This window comes from Leuciscus leuciscus (assembly GCF_965113295.1).
Source record: "Leuciscus leuciscus genome assembly, chromosome: 4".
In the NCBI taxonomy this organism is placed as follows: Eukaryota; Metazoa; Chordata; class Actinopteri; order Cypriniformes; family Leuciscidae; genus Leuciscus; species Leuciscus leuciscus.
In genome coordinates, this window is record NC_138728.1 from 16491678 (window position 1) to 16516465 (window position 24788).

The 24788-nt window shown below is 37.6% G+C and overlaps 1 pseudogene across 1 annotated transcript; it reads right to left on the reverse strand.

The window, feature by feature from the left end:
* Positions 1 to 24031, reverse strand: LOC309496484 (annotated as a pseudogene). The gene is made up of 21 exons: positions 24025 to 24031; positions 20990 to 21081; positions 20739 to 20843; positions 20515 to 20652; positions 17732 to 17795; positions 14370 to 14461; positions 14119 to 14223; positions 13895 to 14032; positions 8976 to 9063; positions 8804 to 8895; positions 8553 to 8657; positions 8329 to 8466; positions 3405 to 3492; positions 3233 to 3324; positions 2982 to 3110; positions 2758 to 2895; positions 1445 to 1579; positions 1255 to 1358; positions 899 to 1180; positions 701 to 809; positions 1 to 257 (listed from the first exon to the last, which is right to left on the reverse strand). The product of its transcript is annotated as an uncharacterized misc_RNA (transcript).
* Positions 24032 to 24788: the final 757 nt, after the last annotated feature.

Below are 24788 nucleotides of genomic sequence, written 5' to 3' on the forward strand. Positions count from 1 at the left end.
TTCACAATAATTCAGTCTTTAATGGAAATGAGAAGCGAATCACTGAATCAAACATAAATCTTCTCAGGTAAAAACAGAAAACTTCGCTTTGTAGAAATCAACGTAAACTGCAGGCAGCAGATAATACTGGAACTCAGGATGCGCATCAGGGCGTCAGGCGAAGTTGGACTCCGAGTGGAGACTGTAGTGAGAGGCGAAGTCCGCCGAGAGAGAAGGTACCGTAGACTGGATACCGCGTCTGTTCAGGAACTCAGCGTCTGAATTGGCAGGGCAGAGTTCAGTGAGCCAGCAAGAGAATGGATGAGTATACTGACTTCGAGGAGAGGCTTCCACACGAACCACACAGGACACATCAGGACTCGATTCGTTTTGGCAAGAAAGGTAAGAGAAGCGACTTCAGCATTAGATAGCTTGGAATAAACTGACAAAGGGGCAGAGAAAGAGAGGGTTAGAAATAGCAGGAAACATCAGGAGGGAAGGAGAAACAGGTGAGATGATAGAGTGGAGATTAAGGGTAAATGGGAACAGCTGGGACTGATGAGAACGGGGTGATGGTGTAGTGTGAGATGTGGCCACAAGAGGGAGACAGAGAATGAAGGAACCTGGATCATGACAGTTTTTACGTGATAAAGATTTCATCCTCATATAAAGAAATGAGGAAAATCAGGAAGTGAAAGACGATAAATGGAAGGAACCAAACCAGCTTCTAAACTTGTAGCGATTCCCTCCATCTGACTTTCTCCTTCCTCTAACAGCTTGATTGAAGAGCTCTTCCTCCCCTCCTTAGATGAGATCACACTCACAGCACTCTGACACATGGACACACATTAATATTGTCAGCGACAGAATCCACTAGAAAACAAGTACATAGTGTGCACATGATCAAAGCCTCACTCACCCTCTTCCTGCTCTCTGATCTGACTGAACGGCTCTCTTCCTCCACCTGCTTTGAGCTTTCTCCCTCATCTCCCTCTCCCTCTATCTTCCCATCTTGCACCTCTGCAGCACTCTCAGATGGCCCTCCATCATGGATCTCCTTCTCTGGACCTGTTCACGCTCGCTGTGGTGGGACAGGTGGTCGTAGCGTGTGTGAAGGATCCGAACAGCGATGTCACTCACAGCCAGAGGCTTCGGCAGCTCGAAACCCAGACCCACCTCCTCGAACCGGTAACCTTTAAACCTGGAAACATGGATTGTCAAGTATTTCCTTTATCCTACAATAGTGCCTAAATTTCACCATGAAGACTGACAAACCTTGGATTTTTGTTGAGGTTGGCCCACAGACAAAGAGTAATATTGTCGTCCTGGACTACAGTCTGCATGTTGCCACTCTCAATGTCAGAACTAGAATTTGCAAACTGGACGGGAAGCAAAACACATATTATGTCCAATATGTGTTGAAATAGAAGTAAGCTGCATGGGAAGATCTTAGAAGAACTCCCACCTTAAGTAGCTCCTCAGTGGCCTGTTTGAGTTTGGAGAGGTTGATACTCTGTAGACAAAGGACTGTTTCGTGATACTGTTGAGCAGTGCTTGGCTCAGGACCCTCACTCAAGAGGAAGTCCAGTTCGTCTATCAACTGTCCAAGAGAAACTGTTTTAGATTTTCTGAAGAAAACATGCCTGTGCAAACTCACCACCATGATGTACAATGTTGCCAGGGCACTGCTATGCGGTTGATAGTGTGGTTAAGTTAGTTGCTTCTTGGCGCGAACCATTGTGATCTCTAGATACCCATGTTTCTATGTACAGTAAAGGCCAAAGAATGATAACTATAAAGATTGCTATAGCGCTAACAAGAATCCACACCAATGGACAATAACATTCTCTTTTTTTTTTTAAGGGGCCATTCACACATAACAAGTTTTTGCATTCCACTGGGCTGCTTTTTCATTGTTTTTCTATGCAAACATGCTCTGGATAGACATGTTTGATTGTTCCATTCGACTCTCATGTCTCTCGCTCATGACGCTACATTCTAAAAAATGTGACGCTTAAGTTAAAGTAAGTTTTAAAAAACTTGTGTATAGACCTTTCATTTATTTCATTCCACTGCTATGGAACTCCAGACAGTTCAAATACAACACCGTTTGTACATTGTTTCTGCATTTCTTTTTTTATGTAAACAACACGCAAGCAATGAATGCATCATCAACATGTTGTGTACTACATGTTAAAATTTGTACTGCCTGGTGTTCTTGTGTATTTGTGTGAGTTCTTGTTTTTAATATTTATAACAGGATAGGCTATAGAGTGCTGTTTTCCTGAATATCAGCACAATTGCGAAATGTGATAGCCTATTGATTTCATACAACAGTTCAATAAACAAGAAGTTAATGTTAGGTGACTTTTATTTGAGTCTTAGAACATTGTCTGTTTTTGCTCTGAATACTAAATGAATTTTGTTACGTGTTTTTAATCAATTGTTTGACTGAATGACGGGGGGCCTCCAACTGTTTCTTTGAAATGGGCCTCCGAATTGCAAAGGCCACCTCTGCATCCTTGTTGTGAACGGCCCTTACGTCTGACATTTCATCAGCTTTTTTATCATTCCCCAGAAGGAAATAAAACATTGGATCCTTAACAATTAACATGATTTGAGGTATTACTCATGACCCTAGCACAGAGGTATGAGTTATGTGTCAAATGTAATACTAAAATGATCAATAATAGTGATCTTTGACTCACCAGGATCACCTTAGTCATCAATAATGGACTTGAAAACATGAAAACAACAGATCCAGAGAGCTGGTCTCACCTGAAGAGCCAGAGCACAGTTTTTCATGACCTGCTGGATTTGGGTTTCAGAGTCTTCTCTCCACAAACTGATGAAGGAGTTGATTTCCGGCTGCACAGCTGGATCCGGACTGCCGTCGCAACGCATGTAACGCTCCCACTGGAAAAGACCAGAGAACAAATCATCCTGTAACACACTTATAGTGGCCTCAGAATTACCCTGAGATAAAGCTACACGAGTCTTACCTTAGCTTTGTTCCTGCATTCTGATTCCCACGTGGTGACTGCAGAGTGATTCTCATCTAGAATGTGCCGCAGTTCATTCAGCTCGTCCTCTCTGCGCTCTCTGTCCTGTGGACATTGACAGGCGTCAATCAATCATTACATCCAAACTTGTCACACACAATCCATCAGTACAGACAGCTGCATATGCACTAAAGCCTGCAGGTAAATGTATGCAACACAACTGTGAATGTTCAAATGAAAGTTCATCAAACCTTTAACTCAAGTAGCTGTTGTTTCTCTTGTTCTATTCGCTCCCTCTCCAGCCTTTCATTCTCCTCACGTTCAGCAATGAGACGAGCTTCTTCTACAGGACAAAACGCAGTATACAGATTTGTTATCAAAAAACTCATTTAAAATTAAATTACTTTAATACTGCAGATATACCTTCCTCTCTCAATCTTTGTTCATCTGCCTCTCTCTGCAATCTCTCCCTCTCAGCCTTGCTGATGTTTCCTTTTTTCTTTTTTGCAGACTGGATGCAAAAGATGCAAGTTATTTATGCTGTCTAAAATGAGCAAATTATTTCTTTCCTTTTTAATGAAACATTTTTTGAGCTTAAAGTTTATAGCTGCAATTATAGTTCTACAAAACTCTACAATTTCTAATAAAACTAAATTGTAAGTGAAGAGATGTTTTTATACAGACTTTATATTACTGACAAAATTGGTATTTTATTTTTAAGAATAAACCTACAAGCCTACCTGAAAAAAAAAAAAAAGTAAATTAAATAAAACTAATTTGAGGTTGAAAGCTGTTATAATTTTTTATTTTTTTTTATTTTAAAAAACCACATACTTTTCCATCCTTTGGTGGATAAATGGATTAAGGGGAAAACATCACAGACAAAAATTCAAAGGTAAGTATAAAATCAGACAGGCATTGCTAACATATATCAAGATGCTAAGTTTACATTTTGTCTCGGGACTTTCGCTTTTTATGTTTCCATAAGCAGCCATTATTAATTTACTGAACATAGACTTTATAACACATATGTGCTTATGTTTTGTTGCTTTAACATTTTTCTTTCTTAGAAACATCGGGAAACCTTGACTCACCATGTTGAAAAGCTCTCGGGTAGCAGGCAGGAAGGCAGGCTGGCGGGCGTCTGGTCACCATGACAACGGCGCACGCGCGATAGAAAACAATCACTATTAAAAAAAAAAAAAAATTGGTCAAGAACTTATAAACAGCCCAAATTTCCATCTTGTTTGGTAAAACTTTAAGTAGAGACAGTAAACAAAAAGAAATGCATATTGTAAAGGAAATCAATAGTATTTACAATAAACATCTGATAAATGAAGATGATAAGCAAAAATTAACGACGCTGCATTCCTCACTGGACAGCATTCATGTTAATAAAGCTAAAGGGGCTTATATCCGTTCTCGGGCAAAATGGATGGAGGAAGGAGAAAAGAGCACAGCATATTTCTGTCGTCTAGAGAGGAGAAGGCAGGAACGAAATGCTGTAAAAACGCTGATAATTGACAACCAAGAATGTACCGACCTTGATAAGATCTCCAGAGCAGTTTTTCAGTTTTATAGTAATTTATATTCCTCTTCTTATTCGCAGGTCGATGCTGAAGCTTTCTTTAATAAAATCTCTGAACAGATCCCTAAAATTGATGATTGTTTTAAGAATATCTGTGATGCTGAAATTAAAATGGAAGAGGTGGAAAAAGCCCTTAACTGTCTAAAACTGGATAAATCTCCAGGCTCAGACGGTTTAACAAGCAACTTTTACAAGCATTTCTGGGATAACCTAAAAGATCTCTTATTAAATATGCTAAAAGAAATATGTAATAGGCTACATTCATTTTACCAACAACAATGAAGCAAGGAATTATCACCCTAATTCCAAAACCTGGCAAAAACTCAAAGATAATTGACAATCTACGTCCCATAACTCTTCTTAATAACGATTACAAACTCTTGACTCATATTTTTGCAAACAGACTTAGAGTGGGGATCGAGGACATCGTGTCAGACACACAATCAGGCTTCATCAGAGGACGTTCAATACATCATAATATACGACTTATACTTGACTTACTTGACTATAATTACCTAATAGAAGACAAGAGCCTAATTCTTTTTCTGGACCTTTTTAAAGCTTTTGACTCGATTGAACACAGATTTATGTTTCGGACATTAGAGCTCTTAGGATTTGGTGAACAATTTATAAACATAGTCAGATTAATTTACAAAGATACAAATAGCACAGTCCTTCTGCCGCAAGGAACTTCCCCAAGATTCCCGATTCAAAAAGGTATTAAACAGGGATGTCCTATATCCCCACTGTCATTTATTATTGCAGCCGAGATGTTATCCATTCTTATTAAAAATTCAGAATTTAAAAAACGAACAATATTTGATCAACATCTGACAATAAGCCAGCTTGCTGATGATACAGCCATATTTATGGAAAATAGCGACCAACTCCCAAAAATCCTTGAAACAATAGGTTTCTTTTCAAAAGCGTCTGGGCTAAAATTGAATCTCAATAAATGTGAACTTATACCTATTCATGATTGTAATCTCTCAGTTATTCATTCCATCCCTGTGAAAACAACAGTTAAGTATCTAGGCATACAAATTACAAAGGACGTGAATCAATTAACCAAACTTAATATCTGGGGGAACTTGGAAAAATGTAAAGCTCATTACTTACAAAAACTGAAACCATCTCTCGTTTCATCTACCCAGCCCAATCATTGTCAGTTCCCAAGGAAGCAATCAAAGCGATAAACCAAGCAAACTTTAACTACATCTGGAAAGGTAAAACGCATTATATAAAAAAGAGTACAATGATTAGAAACTATGAAGAAGGCGGGGTTAGGGCAATTGATTTTGAATGTATTGATGGTAGCCTACAATCAAAACCAACTGGTTAAAACAATTTCTAAATAAAAAAACACAAATTTGGTTTCACATTCCCAACAATATCTTTATGAAACTTGGTGGCATCAAATTTCTCCTTAGTTGTGATTATGACCTCAAGAAACTTCCCTATAAAATCTCTTCATTTCATTAATTTCACATTTTCTTTCGTTGATATCATGCATGGGAGTGCAAAATTAAGGGTGTTTGCATCTAGGGCAAATAAAAACCTCACTGTATAATATAGTATAAGACCTCATCTAAAAGTAGTATGTTTTGATCATGAAGAGACAGAGAAATCACTAAGTGTTACTTAACTCACCTCTCATTGTGAAGGTCTGTGCCCTTCTAAGGACATTTTTTTTCTTTTTTCTTTTTTGAAACACCATGAGGAACCTTTCCAGATTCTTTAAATTCATACAAGGTTTTAAACATTTCCTTATCTATAGATTGACAGCCAAAATGACAAATTCAACAAAGATGGGTAGGTTTATTTACATGAATTGTGGTTAAGACTCGTTATTCTAAAACATCACCATAACTAATTGGATGATGAATGCTTCGCAAACTATATGTAATGAACCAATTATTTATTGGCCAAAGCTGTACAATATAGTAAATTGCACCGAAATAGAGATCAGAAAAGAAGTTTCTCAGGTGTGGTGGGATATGGACATATAATTAAAAAGTATTCTCATTTAAAGAATATAATACATATCATTTTTATAATATAAAACATTATGCATAAAGTTATCTACCTATCCTAAATACATATACATGGAGGGGTCTGAAATTGTCATCGTAGGTGCATGTCCACTGTGAGAGACATAATCAAAAAAAAAAATCCAGAAATCACAATATATGATTTTTTTACTATTTATTTGTATGATACAGCTGAAAATAAGTATTTGAACACCTGTCTATCAGCTAGAATTCTGACCCTCAAAGACCTGTTAGTCTGCCTTTAAAATGTCCACCTCCAATCCATTTATTATCCTAAATTAGATGCACCTGTTTGAGGTCGTTAGCTGCATAAAGACACCTGTCCACCCCATACAATCAGTAAGAATCCAACTACTAACATGGCCAAGACCAAAGAGCTGTCCAAAGACACTAGAGACAAAATTGTACACCTCCACAAGGCTGGAAAGGGCTACGGGGAAATTGCCAAGCAGCTTGGTGACAAAAGGTCCACTGTTGGAGCAATCATTAGAAAATGGAAGAAGCTAAACATGACTGTCAATCTCCCTCGGACTGGGGCTCCATGCAAGATCTCACCTCGTGGGGTCTCAATGATCCTAAGAAAGGTGAGAAATCAGCCCAGAACTACACGGGAGGAGCTGGTCAATGACCTGAAAAGAGCAGGGACCACCGTTTCCAAGGTTACTGTTGGTAATACACTAAGACGTCATGGTTTGAAATCATGCATGGCACGGAAGGTTCCCCTGCTTAAACCAGCACATGTCAAGGCCCGTCTTAAGTTTGCCAATGACCATTTGGATGATCCAGAGGAGTCATGGGAGAAAGTCATGTGGTCAGATGAGACCAAAATAGAACTTTTTGGTCATAATTCCACTAAACGTGTTTGGAGGAAGAAGAATGATGAGTACCATCCCAAGAACACCATCCCTACTGTGAAGCATGGAGGTGGTAGCATCATGCTTTGGGGGTGTTTTTCTGCACATGGGACAGGGCGACTGCACTGTATTAAGGAGAGGATGACCGGGGCCATGTATTGCGAGATTTTGGGGAACAACCTCCTTCCCTCAGTTAGAGCATTGAAGATGGGTCGAGGCTGGGTCTTCCAACATGACAATGACCCGCAGCACACAGCCAGGATAACCAAGGAGTGGCTCTGTAAGAAGCATATCAAGGTTCTGGCGTGGCCTAGCCAGTCTCCAGACCTAAACCCAATAGAGAATCTTTGGAGGGAGCTTTTTCAGCGACAGCCCAGAAACCTGACTGATCTAGAGAAGATCTGTGTGGAGGAGTGGGCCAAAATCCCTCCTGCAGTGTGTGCAAACCTGGTGAAAAACTACAGGAAACGTTTGACCTCTGTAATTGCAAACAAAGGCTACTGTACCAAATATTAACATTGATTTTCTCAGGTGTTCAAATACTTATTTGCAGCTGTATCATACAAATAAATAGTTAAAAAATAATACATTGTGATTTCTGGATTTTTTTTTTTAGATTATGTCTCTCACAGTGGACATGAACCTACGATGACAATTTCAGACCCCTCCATGATTTCTAAGTGGGAGAACTTGCAAAATAGCAGGGTATTCAAATACTTATTTTCCTCACTGTATGTGTCAAATGTAATACTAAAATGATCAATAATAGTGATCTTTGACTTACCAGGATCACCTTAGTCATCAATAATGGACTTGAAAACATGAAAACAACAGATCCAGAGAGCTGGTCTCACCTGAAGAGCCAGAGCACAGTTTTTCATGACCTGCTGGATTTGGGTTTCAGAGTCTTCTCTCCACAAACTGATGAAGGAGTTGATTTCCGGCTGCACAGCTGGATCCGGACTGCCGTCGCAACGCATGTAACGCTCCCACTGGAAAAGACCAGAGAACAAATCATCCTGTAACACACTTATAGTGGCCTCAGAATTACCCTGAGATAAAGCTACACGAGTCTTACCTTAGCTTTGTTCCTGCATTCTGATTCCCACGTGGTGACTGCAGAGTGATTCTCATCTAGAATGTGCCGCAGTTCATTCAGCTCGTCCTCTCTGCGCTCTCTGTCCTGTGGACATTGACAGGCGTCAATCAATCATTACATCCAAACTTGTCACACACAATCCATCAGTACAGACAGCTGCATATGCACTAAAGCCTGCAGGTAAATGTATGCAACACAACTGTGAATGTTCAAATGAAAGTTCATCAAACCTTTAACTCAAGTAGCTGTTGTTTCTCTTGTTCTATTCGCTCCCTCTCCAGCCTTTCATTCTCCTCACGTTCAGCAATGAGACGAGCTTCTTCTACAGGACAAAACGCAGTATACAGATTTGTTATCAAAAAACTCATTTAAAATTAAATTACTTTAATACTGCAGATATACCTTCCTCTCTCAATCTTTGTTCATCTGCCTCTCTCTGCAATCTCTCCCTCTCAGCCTTGCTGATGTTTCCTTTTTTCTTTTTTGCAGACTGGATGCAAAAGATGCAAGTTATTTATGCTGTCTAAAATGAGCAAATTATTTCTTTCCTTTTTAATGAAACATTTTTTGAGCTTAAAGTTTATAGCTGCAATTATAGTTCTACAAAACTCTACAATTTCTAATAAAACTAAATTGTAAGTGAAGAGATGTTTTTATACAGACTTTATATTACTGACAAAATTGGTATTTTATTTTTAAGAATAAACCTACAAGCCTACCTGAAAAAAAAAAAAAAAAGTAAATTAAATAAAACTAATTTGAGGTTGAAAGCTGTTATAATTTTTTTTTATTATTATTTTAAAAAAACACATACTTTTCCATTCTTTGGTGGATAAATGGATTAAGGGGAAAACATCACAGACAAAAATTCAAAGGTAAGTATAAAATCAGACAGGCATTGCTAACATATATCAAGATGCTAAGTTTACATTTTGTCTCGGGACTTTCGCTTTTTATGTTTCCATAAGCAGCCATTATTAATTTACTGAACATAGACTTTATAACACATATGTGCTTATGTTTTGTTGCTTTAACATTTTTCTTTCTTAGAAACATCGGGAAACCTTGACTCACCATGTTGAAAAGCTCTCGGGTAGCAGGCAGGAAGGCAGGCTGGCGGGCGTCTGGTCACCATGACAACGGCGCACGCGCGATAGAAAACAATCACTATTAAAAAAAAAAAAAAATTGGTCAAGAACTTATAAACAGCCCAAATTTCCATCTTGTTTGGTAAAACTTTAAGTAGAGACAGTAAACAAAAAGAAATGCATATTGTAAAGGAAATCAATAGTATTTACAATAAACATCTGATAAATGAAGATGATAAGCAAAAATTAACGACGCTGCATTCCTCACTGGACAGCATTCATGTTAATAAAGCTAAAGGGGCTTATATCCGTTCTCGGGCAAAATGGATGGAGGAAGGAGAAAAGAGCACAGCATATTTCTGTCGTCTAGAGAGGAGAAGGCAGGAACGAAATGCTGTAAAAACGCTGATAATTGACAACCAAGAATGTACTGACCTTGATAAGATCTCCAGAGCAGTTTTTCAGTTTTATAGTAATTTATATTCCTCTTCTTATTCGCAGGTCGATGCTGAAGCTTTCTTTAATAAAATCTCTGAACAGATCCCTAAAATTGATGATTGTTTTAAGAATATCTGTGATGCTGAAATTAAAATGGAAGAGGTGGAAAAAGCCCTTAACTGTCTAAAACTGGATAAATCTCCAGGCTCAGACGGTTTAACAAGCAACTTTTACAAGCATTTCTGGGATAACCTAAAAGATCTCTTATTAAATATGCTAAAAGAAATATGTAATAGGCTACATTCATTTTACCAACAACAATGAAGCAAGGAATTATCACCCTAATTCCAAAACCTGGCAAAAACTCAAAGATAATTGACAATCTACGTCCCATAACTCTTCTTAATAACGATTACAAACTCTTGACTCATATTTTTGCAAACAGACTTAGAGTGGGGATCGAGGACATCGTGTCAGACACACAATCAGGCTTCATCAGAGGACGTTCAATACATCATAATATACGACTTATACTTGACTTACTTGACTATAATTACCTAATAGAAGACAAGAGCCTAATTCTTTTTCTGGACTTTTTTTAAAGCTTTTGACTCGATTGAACACAGATTTATGTTTCGGACATTAGAGCTCTTAGGATTTGGTGAACAATTTATAAACATAGTCAGATTAATTTACAAAGATACAAATAGCACAGTCCTTCTGCCGCAAGGAACTTCCCCAAGATTCCCGATTCAAAAAGGTATTAAACAGGGATGTCCTATATCCCCACTGTCATTTATTATTGCAGCCGAGATGTTATCCATTCTTATTAAAAATTCAGAATTTAAAAAACGAACAATATTTGATCAACATCTGACAATAAGCCAGCTTGCTGATGATACAGCCATATTTATGGAAAATAGCGACCAACTCCCAAAAATCCTTGAAACAATAGGTTTCTTTTCAAAAGCGTCTGGGCTAAAATTGAATCTCAATAAATGTGAACTTCTACCTATTCATGATTGTAATCTCTCAGTTATTCATTCCATCCCTGTGAAAACAACAGTTAAGTATCTAGGCATACAAATTACAAAGGACGTGAATCAATTAACCAAACTTAATATCTGGGGGAACTTGGAAAAATGTAAAGCTCATTACTTACAAAAACTGAAACCATCTCTCGTTTCATCTACCCAGCCCAATCATTGTCAGTTCCCAAGGAAGCAATCAAAGCGATAAACCAAGCAAACTTTAACTACATCTGGAAAGGTAAAACGCATTATATAAAAAAGAGTACAATGATTAGAAACTATGAAGAAGGCGGGGTTAGGGCAATTGATTTTGAATGTATTGATGGTAGCCTACAATCAAAACCAACTGGTTAAAACAATTTCTAAATAAAAAAACACAAATTTGGTTTCACATTCCCAACAATATCTTTATGAAACTTGGTGGCATCAAATTTCTCCTTAGTTGTGATTATGACCTCAAGAAACTTCCCTATAAAATCTCTTCATTTCATTAATTTCACATTTTCTTTCGTTGATATCATGCATGGGAGTGCAAAATTAAGGGTGTTTGCATCTAGGGCAAATAAAAACCTCACTGTATAATATAGTATAAGACCTCATCTAAAAGTAGTATGTTTTGATCATGAAGAGACAGAGAAATCACTAAGTGTTACTTAACTCACCTCTCATTGTGAAGGTCTGTGCCCTTCTAAGGACATTTTTTTCTTTTTTGAAACACCATGAGGAACCTTTCCAGATTCTTTAAATTCATACAAGGTTTTAAACATTTCCTTATCTATAGATTGACAGCCAAAATGACAAATTCAACAAAGATGGGTAGGTTTATTTACATGAATTGTGGTTAAGACTCGTTATTCTAAAACATCACCATAACTAATTGGATGATGAATGCTTCGCAAACTATATGTAATGAACCAATTATTTATTGGCCAAAGCTGTACAATATAGTAAATTGCACCGAAATAGAGATCAGAAAAGAAGTTTCTCAGGTGTGGTGGGATATGGACATATAATTAAAAAGTATTCTCATTTAAAGAATATAATACATATCATTTTTATAATATAAAACATTATGCATAAAGTTATCTACCTATCCTAAATACATATACATGGAGGGGTCTGAAATTGTCATCGTAGGTGCATGTCCACTGTGAGAGACATAATCAAAAAAAAATAATCCAGAAATCACAATATATGATTTTTTTACTATTTATTTGTATGATACAGCTGAAAATAAGTATTTGAACACCTGTCTATCAGCTAGAATTCTGACCCTCAAAGACCTGTTAGTCTGCCTTTAAAATGTCCACCTCCAATCCATTTATTATCCTAAATTAGATGCACCTGTTTGAGGTCGTTAGCTGCATAAAGACACCTGTCCACCCCATACAATCAGTAAGAATCCAACTACTAACATGGCCAAGACCAAAGAGCTGTCCAAAGACACTAGAGACAAAATTGTACACCTCCACAAGGCTGGAAAGGGCTACGGGGAAATTGCCAAGCAGCTTGGTGACAAAAGGTCCACTGTTGGAGCAATCATTAGAAAATGGAAGAAGCTAAACATGACTGTCAATCTCCCTCGGACTGGGGCTCCATGCAAGATCTCACCTCGTGGGGTCTCAATGATCCTAAGAAAGGTGAGAAATCAGCCCAGAACTACACGGGAGGAGCTGGTTAATGACCTGAAAAGAGCAGGGACCACCGTTTCCAAGGTTACTGTTGGTAATACACTAAGACGTCATGGTTTGAAATCATGCATGGCACGGAAGGTTCCCCTGCTTAAACCAGCACATGTCAAGGCCCGTCTTAAGTTTGCCAATGACCATTTGGATGATCCAGAGGAGTCATGGGAGAAAGTCATGTGGTCAGATGAGACCAAAATAGAACTTTTTGGTCATAATTCCACTAAACGTGTTTGGAGGAAGAAGAATGATGAGTACCATCCCAAGAACACCATCCCTACTGTGAAGCATGGAGGTGGTAGCATCATGCTTTGGGGGTGTTTTTCTGCACATGGGACAGGGCGACTGCACTGTATTAAGGAGAGGATGACCGGGGCCATGTATTGCGAGATTTTGGGGAACAACCTCCTTCCCTCAGTTAGAGCATTGAAGATGGGTCGAGGCTGGGTCTTCCAACATGACAATGACCCGCAGCACACAGCCAGGATAACCAAGGAGTGGCTCTGTAAGAAGCATATCAAGGTTCTGGCGTGGCCTAGCCAGTCTCCAGACCTAAACCCAATAGAGAATCTTTGGAGGGAGCTTTTTCAGCGACAGCCCAGAAACCTGACTGATCTAGAGAAGATCTGTGTGGAGGAGTGGGCCAAAATCCCTCCTGCAGTGTGTGCAAACCTGGTGAAAAACTACAGGAAACGTTTGACCTCTGTAATTGCAAACAAAGGCTACTGTACCAAATATTAACATTGATTTTCTCAGGTGTTCAAATACTTATTTGCAGCTGTATCATACAAATAAATAGTTAAAAAATAATACATTGTGATTTCTGGATTTTTTTTTTTAGATTATGTCTCTCACAGTGGACATGAACCTACGATGACAATTTCAGACCCCTCCATGATTTCTAAGTGGGAGAACTTGCAAAATAGCAGGGTATTCAAATACTTATTTTCCTCACTGTATGTGTCAAATGTAATACTAAAATGATCAATAATAGTGATCTTTGACTTACCAGGATCACCTTAGTCATCAATAATGGACTTGAAAACATGAAAACAACAGATCCAGAGAGCCGGTCTCACCTGAAGAGCCAGAGCACAGTTTTTCATGACCTGCTGGATTTGGGTTTCAGAGTCTTCTCTCCACAAACTGATGAAGGAGTTGATTTCCGGCTGCACAGCTGGATCCGGACTGCCGTCGCAACGCATGTAACGCTCCCACTGGAAAAGACCAGAGAACAAATCATCCTGTAACACACTTATAGTGGCCTCAGAATTACCCTGAGATAAAGCTACACGAGTCTTACCTTAGCTTTGTTCCTGCATTCTGATTCCCACGTGGTGACTGCAGAGTGATTCTCATCTAGAATGTGCCGCAGTTCATTCAGCTCGTCCTCTCTGCGCTCTCTGTCCTGTGGACATTGACAGGCGTCAATCAATCATTACATCCAAACTTGTCACACACAATCCATCAGTACAGACAGCTGCATATGCACTAAAGCCTGCAGGTAAATGTATGCAACACAACTGTGAATGTTCAAATGAAAGTTCATCAAACCTTTAACTCAAGTAGCTGTTGTTTCTCTTGTTCTATTCGCTCCCTCTCCAGCCTTTCATTCTCCTCACGTTCAGCAATGAGACGAGCTTCTTCTACAGGACAAAACGCAGTATACAGATTTGTTATCAAAAAACTCATTTAAAATTAAATTACTTTAATACTGCAGATATACCTTCCTCTCTCAATCTTTGTTCATCTGCCTCTCTCTGCAATCTCTCCCTCTCAGCCTTGCTGATGCTTCCTTTTTTCTTTTTTGCAGACTGGATGCAAAAGATGCAAGTTATTTATGCTGTCTAAAATGAGCAAATTATTTCTTTCCTTTTTAATGAAACATTTTTTGAGCTTAAAGTTTATAGCTGCAATTATAGTTCTACAAAACTCTACAATTTCTAATAAAACTAAATTGTAAGTGAAGAGATGTTTTTATACAGACTTTATATTACTGACAAAATTGGTATTTTATTTTTAAGAATAAACCTACAAGCCTACCTGAAAAAAAAAAAAAGTAAATTAAATAAAACTAATTTGAGGTTGAAAGCTGTTATAATTTTTTTTTATTATTATTTTAAAAAACCACATACTTTTCCATCCTTTGGTGGATAAATGGATTAAGGGGAAAACATCACAGACAAAAATTCAAAGGTAAGTATAAAATCAGACAGGCATTGCTAACATATATCAAGATGCTAAGTTTACATTTTGTCTCGGGACTTTCGCTTTTTATGTTTCCATAAGCAGCCATTATTAATTTACTGAACATAGACTTTATAACACATATGTGCTTATGTTTTGTTGCTTTAACATTTTTCTTTCTTAGAAACATCGGGAAACCTTGACTCACCATGTTGAAAAGCTCTTGGGTAGCAGGCAGGAAGGCAGGCTGGCGGGCGTCTGGTCACCATGACAACGGCGCACGCGCGATAGAAAACAATCACTATTAAAAAAAAAAAAAAATTGGTCAAGAACTTATAAACAGCCCAAATTTCCATCTTGTTTGGTAAAACTTTAAGGAGAGACAGTAAACAAAAAGAAATGCATATTGTAAAGGAAATCAATAGTATTTACAATAAACATCTGATAAATGAAGATGATAAGCAAAAATTAACGACGCTGCATTCCTCACTGGACAGCATTCATGTTAATAAAGCTAAAGGGGCTTATATCCGTTCTCGGGCAAAATGGATGGAGGAAGGAGAAAAGAGCACAGCATATTTCTGTCGTCTAGAGAGGAGAAGGCAGGAACGAAATGCTGTAAAAACGCTGATAATTGACAACCAAGAATGTACCGACCTTGATAAGATCTCCAGAGCAGTTTTTCAGTTTTATAGTAATTTATATTCCTCTTCTTATTCGCAGGTCGATGCTGAAGCTTTCTTTAATAAAATCTCTGAACAGATCCCTAAAATTGATGATTGTTTTAAGAATATCTGTGATGCTGAAATTAAAATGGAAGAGGTGGAAAAAGCCCTTAACTGTCTAAAACTGGATAAATCTCCAGGCTCAGACGGTTTAACAAGCAACTTTTACAAGCATTTCTGGGATAACCTAAAAGATCTCTTATTAAATATGCTAAAAGAAATATGTAATAGGCTACATTCATTTTACCAACAACAATGAAGCAAGGAATTATCACCCTAATTCCAAAACCTGGCAAAAACTCAAAGATAATTGACAATCTACGTCCCATAACTCTTCTTAATAACGATTACAAACTCTTGACTCATATTTTTGCAAACAGACTTAGAGTGGGGATCGAGGACATCGTGTCAGACACACAATCAGGCTTCATCAGAGGACGTTCAATACATCATAATATACGACTTATACTTGACTTACTTGACTATAATTACCTAATAGAAGACAAGAGCCTAATTCTTTTTCTGGACTTTTTTAAAGCTTTTGACTCGATTGAACACAGATTTATGTTTCGGACATTAGAGCTCTTAGGATTTGGTGAACAATTTATAAACATAGTCAGATTAATTTACAAAGATACAAATAGCACAGTCCTTCTGCCGCAAGGAACTTCCCCAAGATTCCCGATTCAAAAAGGTATTAAACAGGGATGTCCTATATCCCCACTGTCATTTATTATTGCAGCCGAGATGTTATCCATTCTTATTAAAAATTCAGAATTTAAAAAACGAACAATATTTGATCAACATCTGACAATAAGCCAGCTTGCTGATGATACAGCCATATTTATGGAAAATAGCGACCAACTCCCAAAAATCCTTGAAACAATAGGTTTCTTTTCAAAAGCGTCTGGGCTAAAATTGAATCTCAATAAATGTGAACTTCTACCTATTCATGATTGTAATCTCTCAGTTATTCATTCCATCCCTGTGAAAACAACAGTTAAGTATCTAGGCATACAAATTACAAAGGACGTGAATCAATTAACCAAACTTAATATCTGGGGGAACTTGGAAAAATGTAAAGCTCATTACTTACAAAAACTGAAACCATCTCTCGTTTCATCTACCCAGCCCAATCATTGTCAGTTCCCAAGGAAGCAATCAAAGCGATAAACCAAGCAAACTTTAACTACATCTGGAAAGGTAAAACGCATTATATAAAAAAGAGTACAATGATTAGAAACTATGAAGAAGGCGGGGTTAGGGCAATTGATTTTGAATGTATTGATGGCAGAGGCGGACAGAGTACACAGCTTAATTACTTGAGTAAAAGTACAGATACCCCTTGCTAAATTTTACTCAAGTACAAGTAAAAGTACTACAGTCAGATGTCTACTTAAGTAAAAGTACTAAAGTACTTGTTTTTAAAAGTACTTGAGTACAAGAGTACATTTTCTAAATATTGCATTACTACTGCCACAGTGCTTACATACATTGGTAAACACAGCAAACACTTGAAGCGAAAACTATCATTAACTTGTTCAGAAAATTGAAATAGTCTGGCGAGGTGGGGCACAGGTTGGCACATTTCCGGGATGTGATATTTTTTTTCCCAGGATGGTAGGGGAAGACTCATGAATATTCATTAGGGAAGTCATCCCTGATTGGTCTGATGACCTAACCCCACCCCTAAACCTACCCGTCACTGGGGGTCTTATGACCTCCCTAACCCCACCCCTAAACCTACCCGTCACTGGGGGTCTTATGACCTCCATAACCCCGCCCCTAAACCTACCCGTCACTGGGGGTCTTATGACCTCCATAACCCCGCCCCTAAACCTACCCGTCACTGGGGTTAAGACCAATCAGGGATGACTTCCCTAATGAATATTCATCAGTCTTCCCCTACCATCTTGAAAAAAAAAAAATATCGCTCCCGGGATGGACCTGCTGCGTCTTCATCCATTGTTTCGTCCATGGTTTCGTCTCTTATCTAAATCTGACCATGGAGTTGACTTTGGCGGAAAGCTGAAGGTGATTGCTGATAGGCTGTCCCAATCAGTGGCGCCTGCACAATCCAATCACATTTGAGAGGGAAACAACAAATTGAGGGTTTCCGAGATGTTTCTTTTTTCCTTTTTTTTTAGAAGAAGTAACGGGTACTCACAGTTATGGATAGAAATGTAGTGGAGTAAAGAGTACAATATTTGCCTTTCAAATGTACTTGAGTAAAGTCATGAGTACTCCCCAAAAATGATACTCGAGTAAAGTACAGATCCCTCAAAACTGTACTTAAGTACTGTACTCAAGTAAATGTACTCCGTTACTGTCCGGCTCTGATTGATGGTAGCCTACAATCAAAACCAACTGGTTAAAACAATTTCTAAATAAAAAAACACAAATTTGGTTTCACATTCCCAACAATATCTTTATGAAACTTGGTGGCATCAAATTTCTCCTTAGTTGTGATTATGACCTCAAGAAACTTCCCTATAAAATCTCTTCATTTCATTAATTTCACATTTTCTTTCGTTGATATCATGCATGGGAGTGCAAAATTAAGGGTGTTTGCATCTAGGGCAAATAAAAACCTCACTGTATAATATAGTATAAGACCTCATCTAAAAGTAGTATGTTTTGATCATGAAGAGACAGAGAAATCACTAAGTGTTACTTAACTCACCTCTCATTGTGAAGGTCTGTGCCCTTCTAAGGACATTTTTTTCTTTTTTGAAACACCATGAGGAACCTTTCCAGATTCTTTAAATTCATACAAGGTTTTAAACATTTCCTTATCTATAGATTGACAGCCAAAATGACAAATTCAACAAAGATGGGTATAGGTTTATTTACATGAATTGTGGTTAAGACTCGTTATTCTAAAACATCACCATAACTAATTGGATGATGAATGCTTCGCAAACTATATGTAATGAACCAATTATTTATTGGCCAAAGCTGTACAATATAGTAAATTGCACCGAAATAGAGATCAGAAAAGAAGTTTCTCAGGTGTGGTGGGATATGGACATATAATTAAAAAGTATTCTCATTTAAAGAATATAATACATATCATTTTTATAATATAAAACATTATGCATAAAGTTATCTACCTATCCTAAATACATATACATGGAGGGGTCTGAAATTGTCATCGTAGGTGCATGTCCACTGTGAGAGACATAATCCAAAAAAAATAATCCAGAAATCACAATATATGATTTTTTTACTATTTATTTGTATGATACAGCTGAAAATAAGTATTTGAACACCTGTCTATCAGCTAGAATTCTGACCCTCAAAGACCTGTTAGTCTGCCTTTAAAATGTCCACCTCCAATCCATTTATTATCCTAAATTAGATGCACCTGTTTGAGGTCGTTAGCTGCATAAAGACACCTGTCCACCCCATACAATCAGTAAGAATCCAACTACTAACATGGCCAAGACCAAAGAGCTGTCCAAAGACACTAGAGACAAAATTGTACACCTCCACAAGGCTGGAAAGGGCTACGGGGAAATTGCCAAGCAGCTTGGTGACAAAAGGTCCACTGTTGGAGCAATCATTAGAAAATGGAAGAAGCTAAACATGACTGTCAATCTCCCTCGGACTGGGGCTCCATGCAAGATCTCACCTCGTGGGGTCTCAATGATCCTAAGAAAGGTGAGAAATCAGCCCAGAACTACACGGGAGGAGCTGGTCAATGACCTGAAAAGAGCAGGGACCCCCGTTTCCAAGGTTACTGTTGGTAATACACTAAGACGTCATGGTTTGAAATCATGCATGGCACGGAAGGTTCCCCTGCTTAAACCAGCACATGTCAAGGCCCGTCTTAAGTTTGCCAATGACCATTTGGATGATCCAGAGGAGTCATGGGAGAAAGTCATGTGGTCAGATGAGACCAAAATAGAACTTTTTGGTCATAATTCCACTAAACGTGTTTGGAGGAAGAAGAATGATGAGTACCATCCCAAGAACACCATCCCTACTGTGAAGCATGGAGGTGGTAGCATCATGCTTTGGGGGTGTTTTTCTGCACATGGGACAGGGCGACTGCACTGTATTAAGGAGAGGATGACCGGGGCCATGTATTGCGAGATTTTGGGGAACAACCTCCTTCCCTCAGTTAGAGCATTGAAGATGGGTCGAGGCTGGGTCTTCCAACATGACAATGACCCGCAGCACACAGCCAGGATAACCAAGGAGTGGCTCTGTAAGAAGCATATCAAGGTTCTGGCGTGGCCTAGCCAGTCTCCAGACCTAAACCCAATAGAGAATCTTTGGAGGGAGCTTTTTCAGCGACAGCCCAGAAACCTGACTGATCTAGAGAAGATCTGTGTGGAGGAGTGGGCCAAAATCCCTCCTGCAGTGTGTGCAAACCTGGTGAAAAACTACAGGAAACGTTTGACCTCTGTAATTGCAAACAAAGGCTACTGTACCAAATATTAACATTGATTTTCTCAGGTGTTCAAATACTTATTTGCAGCTGTATCATACAAATAAATAGTTAAAAAATAATACATTGTGATTTCTGGATTTTTTTTTTTAGATTATGTCTCTCACAGTGGACATGAACCTACGATGACAATTTCAGACCCCTCCATGATTTCTAAGTGGGAGAACTTGCAAAATAGCAGGGTATTCAAATACTTATTTTCCTCACTGTATGTGTCAAATGTAATACTAAAATGATCAATAATAGTGATCTTTGACTTACCAGGATCACCTTAGTCATCAATAATGGACTTGAAAACATGAAAACAACAGATCCAGAGAGCTGGTCTCACCTGAAGAGCCAGAGCACAGTTTTTCATGACCTGCTGGATTTGGGTTTCAGAGTCTTCTCTCCACAAACTGATGAAGGAGTTGATTTCCGGCTGCACAGCTGGATCCGGACTGCCGTCGCAACGCATGTAACGCTCCCACTGGAAAAGACCAGAGAACAAATCACCCTGTAACACACTTATAGTGGCCTCAGAATTACCCTGAGATAAAGCTACACGAGTCTTACCTTAGCTTTGTTCCTGCATTCTGATTCCCACGTGGTGACTGCAGAGTGATTCTCATCTAGAATGTGCCGCAGTTCATTCAGCTCGTCCTCTCTGCGCTCTCTGTCCTGTGGACATTGACTGGCGTCAATCAATCATTACATCCAAACTTGTCACACACAATCCATCAGTACAGACAGCTGCATATGCACTAAAGCCTGCAGGTAAATGTATGCAACACAACTGTGAATGTTCAAATGAAAGTTCATCAAACCTTTAACTCAAGTAGCTGTTGTTTCTCTTGTTCTATTCGCTCCCTCTCCAGCCTTTCATTCTCCTCACGTTCAGCAATGAGACGAGCTTCTTCTACAGGACAAAACGCAGTATACAGATTTGTTATCAAAAAACTCATTTAAAATTAAATTACTTTAATACTGCAGATATACCTTCCTCTCTCAATCTTTGTTCATCTGCCTCTCTCTGCAATCTCTCCCTCTCAGCCTTGCTGATGTTTCCTTTTTTCTTTTTTGCAGACTGGATGCAAAAGATGCAAGTTATTTATGCTGTCTAAAATGAGCAAATTATTTCTTTCCTTTTTAATGAAACATTTTTTGAGCTTAAAGTTTATAGCTGCAATTATAGTTCTACAAAACTCTACAATTTCTAATAAAACTAAATTGTAAGTGAAGAGATGTTTTTATACAGACTTTATATTACTGACAAAATTGGTATTTTATTTTTAAGAATAAACCTACAAGCCTACCTGAAAAAAAAAAAAAAAAGTAAATTAAATAAAACTAATTTGAGGTTGAAAGCTGTTATAATTTTTTTTTATTATTATTTTTAAAAAACACATACTTTTCCATCCTTTGGTGGATAAATGGATTAAGGGGAAAACATCACAGACAAAAATTCAAAGGTAAGTATAAAATCAGACAGGCATTGCTAACATATATCAAGATGCTAAGTTTACATTTTGTCTCGGGACTTTCGCTTTTTATGTTTCCATAAGCAGCCATTATTAATTTACTGAACATAGACTTTATAACACATATGTGCTTATGTTTTGTTGCTTTAACATTTTTCTTTCTTAGAAACATCGGGAAACCTTGACTCACCATGTTGAAAAGCTCTCGGGTAGCAGGCAGGAAGGCAGGCTGGCGGGTGTCTGGTCACCATGACAACGGCGCACGCGCGATAGAAAACAATCACTATTAAAAAAAAAAAAAAATTGGTCAAGAACTTATAAACAGCCCAAATTTCCATCTTGTTTGGTAAAACTTTAAGTAGAGACAGTAAACAAAAAGAAATGCATATTGTAAAGGAAATCAATAGTATTTACAATAAACATCTGATAAATGAAGATGATAAGCAAAAATTAACGACGCTGCATTCCTCACTGGACAGCATTCATGTTAATAAAGCTAAAGGGGCTTATATCCGTTCTCGGGCAAAATGGATGGAGGAAGGAGAAAAGAGCACAGCATATTTCTGTCGTCTAGAGAGGAGAAGGCAGGAACGAAATGCTGTAAAAACGCTGATAATTGACAACCAAGAATGTACCGACCTTGATAAGATCTCCAGAGCAGTTTTTCAGTTTTATAGTAATTTATATTCCTCTTCTTATTCGCAGGTCGATGCTGAAGCTTTCTTTAATAAAATCTCTGAACAGATCCCTAAAATTGATGATTGTTTTAAGAATATCTGTGATGCTGAAATTAAAATGGAAGAGGTGGAAAAAGCCCTTAACTGTCTAAAACTGGATAAATCTCCAGGCTCAGACGGTTTAACAAGCAACTTTTACAAGCATTTCTGGGATAACCTAAAAGATCTCTTATTAAATATGCTAAAAGAAATATGTAATAGGCTACATTCATTTTACCAACAACAATGAAGCAAGGAATTATCACCCTAATTCCAAAACCTGGCAAAAACTCAAAGATAATTGACAATCTACGTCCCATAACTCTTCTTAATAACGATTACAAACTCTTGACTCATATTTTTGCAAACAGACTTAGAGTGGGGATCGAGGACATCGTGTCAGACACACAATCAGGCTTCATCAGAGGACGTTCAATACATCATAATATACGACTTATACTTGACTTACTTGACTATAATTACCTAATAGAAGACAAGAGCCTAATTCTTTTTCTGGACTTTTTTTAAAGCTTTTGACTCGATTGAACACAGATTTATGTTTCGGACATTAGAGCTCTTAGGATTTGGTGAACAATTTATAAACATAGTCAGATTAATTTACAAAGATACAAATAGCACAGTCCTTCTGCCGCAAGGAACTTCCCCAAGATTCCCGATTCAAAAAGGTATTAAACAGGGATGTCCTATATCCCCACTGTCATTTATTATTGCAGCCGAGATGTTATCCATTCTTATTAAAAATTCAGAATTTAAAAAACGAACAATATTTGATCAACATCTGACAATAAGCCAGCTTGCTGATGATACAGCCATATTTATGGAAAATAGCGACCAACTCCCAAAAATCCTTGAAACAATAGGTTTCTTTTCAAAAGCGTCTGGGCTAAAATTGAATCTCAATAAATGTGAACTTCTACCTATTCATGATTGTAATCTCTCAGTTATTCATTCCATCCCTGTGAAAACAACAGTTAAGTATCTAGGCATACAAATTACAAAGGACGTGAATCAATTAACCAAACTTAATATCTGGGGGAACTTGGAAAAATGTAAAGCTCATCTCAACTCTTGGTCTCAGAGAGATCTATCTATTATCGGGCGAACATTACTTACAAAAACTGAAACCATCTCTCGTTTCATCTACCCAGCCCAATCATTGTCAGTTCCCAAGGAAGCAATCAAAGCGATAAACCAAGCAAACTTTAACTACATCTGGAAAGGTAAAACGCATTATATAAAAAAGAGTACAATGATTAGAAACTATGAAGAAGGCGGGGTTAGGGCAATTGATTTTGAATGTATTGATGGTAGCCTACAATCAAAACCAACTGGTTAAAACAATTTCTAAATAAAAAAACACAAATTTGGTTTCACATTCCCAACAATATCTTTATGAAACTTGGTGGCATCAAATTTCTCCTTAGTTGTGATTATGACCTCAAGAAACTTCCCTATAAAATCTCTTCATTTCATTAATTTCACATTTTCTTTCGTTGATATCATGCATGGGAGTGCAAAATTAAGGGTGTTTGCATCTAGGGCAAATAAAAACCTCACTGTATAATATAGTATAAGACCTCATCTAAAAGTAGTATGTTTTGATCATGAAGAGACAGAGAAATCACTAAGTGTTACTTAACTCACCTCTCATTGTGAAGGTCTGTGCCCTTCTAAGGACATTTTTTTCTTTTTTGAAACACCATGAGGAACCTTTCCAGATTCTTTAAATTCATACAAGGTTTTAAACATTTCCTTATCTATAGATTGACAGCCAAAATGACAAATTCAACAAAGATGGGTAGGTTTATTTACATGAATTGTGGTTAAGACTCGTTATTCTAAAACATCACCATAACTAATTGGATGATGAATGCTTCGCAAACTATATGTAATGAACCAATTATTTATTGGCCAAAGCTGTACAATATAGTAAATTGCACCGAAATAGAGATCAGAAAAGAAGTTTCTCAGGTGTGGTGGGATATGGACATATAATTAAAAAGTATTCTCATTTAAAGAATATAATACATATCATTTTTATAATATAAAACATTATGCATAAAGTTATCTACCTATCCTAAATACATATACATACATAAAATTGATCAACAAAAACATTTGCCTCAACATATTTCTGTGTAAAAATTATTGAGTTTTTTAAAGCATTCACTCATTAACTCGAAATTACTTTTATAGTAAGATACAGTGTCTTAAAATGACATATTTTATTCATATTCAGCTGTAAAAACAAGAATGTTAGACAAGAGAAAAACATGGGATCAAGGACAAAATTAATACAGCAGGACTAAAAAAGATTTACTATATTATTCAAATATGTATTTATGAATATACCTTTCCTTAATATTTCGGTATGCCTTCTACACCAGTGTGTTTTTGTGTTCACTTGT